Source organism: Pteropus alecto, unplaced genomic scaffold (genome assembly GCF_000325575.1).
Source record: "Pteropus alecto unplaced genomic scaffold, ASM32557v1 scaffold384, whole genome shotgun sequence".
Taxonomy (NCBI): domain Eukaryota; kingdom Metazoa; phylum Chordata; class Mammalia; order Chiroptera; family Pteropodidae; genus Pteropus; species Pteropus alecto.
This window is the reverse complement of record NW_006435066.1, coordinates 848,914-851,686: the sequence shown is the minus strand read 5'-3', so window position 1 is coordinate 851,686 and position 2,773 is coordinate 848,914. Positions and strand designations below refer to the sequence as shown.

Here is a 2,773-nt window from a genome sequence, read left to right as displayed (position 1 = left end):
CTAACTATGGTAGGTGAACACCCAATTTAAATAATATATGCCTTACTGTTAAAGTGTACAGCTGAAATTTATTGGATTTCGTTAACCAGTGTCACCATAAAAATTAGTTAATTAGTTAATTCTAATTTATAATTTACTGAGATGAGACGAATGTGGAAAGAGATGTAAACTTTAAAGAAAATCAAATGATATCTTACTTATCTTTGCTGTATATCCTAGCAGTTTCCAGTTTTTTTCTATGCATGTGTTTACATATATATTTATATGTGTGCATCTATGAGATATATAAAAGTTATGTATAAATAACATAATTTATCTTTTCAAAGCATATATCTCTCCATTCCTTTCCTAACACACACACACATTCACACACATTTATATTCAATTAATAAAATGGAGATTATTTAGATTAAGTATTTGTTTTACTGAATAATACTCTCTATTCAAAGCATCAATCACTTTCAAAGCAATTATTTTCAGACATGAAAGAAATTAGTAAAGCTACTAACCACAAATATGTTGTTTAAATAATCTAAATTGACTGATAATTAAAATTAATAAAATAAATCATGTTCTAAAAATGTTGTGAACAAAATAAGTAATAATTATGTATGCAAGTCATATGCTTCTATATGCATGTATAAAAAATGAGGCAAATGTGAAATGTACACTTAAAATTTGCTGAAGTAGTTTGTTTTTTATTATGATAAAATATAGAGTGCATAAATTTATTATTTTAACCTTTTTCAGGTGTACAGTTCAGTGGCATTAAGTGAATTCACATTGTTGACCAAACATTAACACTATTTTCATTTTCAGAAACTGGTACTCAGCCCCAGTCAAGTACCATTCTACTTTCTGTCTCTGAATTTGACTACTCTAGATATCTCATACCGGAAGAATCACACAGTATTTGTACTTTCATGGCTGTTTATTTCACTTAGCATGGGATCTATAAGGCTTATCCATGCTGTAGAATGTATCAGAATTTTATTACTTTTTAAGGGTGAATAATATTTTATAGTATGTATACACTACATTTGTTTATTCATCTATCATTGGACTCTTGGAAATTTTTTACTTTTAGACTATTTTTAAAAATGCCACCATGAACATGGGTGTACAAATATCTGTTTAAATCTCTGTTTCCAATACTTTTAGGTATATATCTAGGAGCAAAATTCCTGGATCATATGCTAATTTTCTTTAACTTTAAAGAATGGTCAGTTTTTTACTGTGATTGCATCATTTTACATCTCTATTGACATTGCTCAATTTCTTCACATCCTTGATAATATTTGTTATATTTTTGTTTATTTTAATAAAACACATCTTAATTGATATGAAATGTTTGCTATCTCATTGTGATTTTGATTTGTGCTTTCTTAATAATTAACGATAGTGATTATATTTTCATGTACCACGTGCATATCTTCTTTGGAAAAACATCTATTAAAATGCTTTGCCCATTTTTAATTGTATCGTTTGTATTCGATTTTTTGTTGTTGTTGTTGTTATAGGAGTACTTTATATTTTCTGGATATTGACCTTTTATAATGTACATTTGCAGATGATTTGATGATTTGAAGATATCTTCTCTCTCTCTCTCTCTCTCTCTCTCTCTTCCTTTCTTTCTTTCTTTCTTTCTTTTTTATTTTATTTTTTTAGGTGAGGCAGCCCTTGGTTGACCTCACAGATTGCAAGAACCTTGTCAGCTTACAATCTCTTATTTTTTTATTTTTATTTTTTATGCTTACAGCACCTGGTCTTCTTATGTGGTCTCCCATCCAAGTTCTAACCAGGCCCAACCCTGCTTAGCTTCTGAGATGAGACAGGATCGGGCTTGTTCAGGGTGGTATGGCCGTAGACTACCTTCTATTTCTTGAGTTGTGTATTTATCATCTTAATGATGTCCTTTGACACACACAGATTCTTTTTTAATTTTGTCAAAACGTATTTATCCATTTAAAAAAAGTTACTTGTGCATTTAGTATAATCATTGCAAATCCAATGCCATGAAGATTTATTCTATGTTTTCTTGAGTTTTATAGTTTAGCTATTAACATTTAGATTTTTGATGCATTGTGTTAATTTTTGTATATGTTGTAAAGTAAGTGTCCAAATTCATGATTTTGCGTATGAATATCCACTTTTCTCCCATTTCTTGTTGAAAAGATTCACTTTGACCCATTGAAAAGTTTTGGCACTCTTGTTGAGAATTATTTGACCCTATGTCCGAGGGTTTGTTTTTGGATTCTCTCTTCTATTCAATTAGTGATATGTCTCTCTTTATTCTACTACCACATTTTGATCAGCATAACTTTTGTAGTAAGTTATGAAGTTAGAAAGTATGATTTCAACATTTTTAAGACTTTTTTTGTTATTCAATATCCCTTGATATTTTATATAAATTTTAAAATGTAATTTTATACTTCTGCAAAATCAGTATTTGAATTTAGATAGGTATTGAATTGAATCTATTGATTTCTTTGGGTATTATTGACATCTTAAAAATATTAATTCTCTCAACCATAAACTTAAAATGTCTTTCCATTTTTTGTGTGTTTTCCTTAATTTCTTTCTTCAATATTTTATAGTTTTCAGTGTACAAGTTTTTACTTCTTTAGTTAAATTTATTCCTAAGTATTTTATTATGTTCGATGTTATATAAATTTAATTTTTTTCTTGATTTTCTTTTCAGATTTTCATTATTAGTATAGAAATGCAACTGATTCTTGAATGTTGATTTTATATCCTATAATTTGCTGAATTT

The 2,773-nt window shown here is 28.0% G+C and overlaps 1 pseudogene; it reads right to left on the bottom strand.

The window, feature by feature from the left end:
• Positions 1 to 1,750: 1,750 nt before the first annotated feature.
• LOC112479001 lies at positions 1,751 to 1,869 on the bottom strand (annotated as a pseudogene).
• Positions 1,870 to 2,773: the final 904 nt, after the last annotated feature.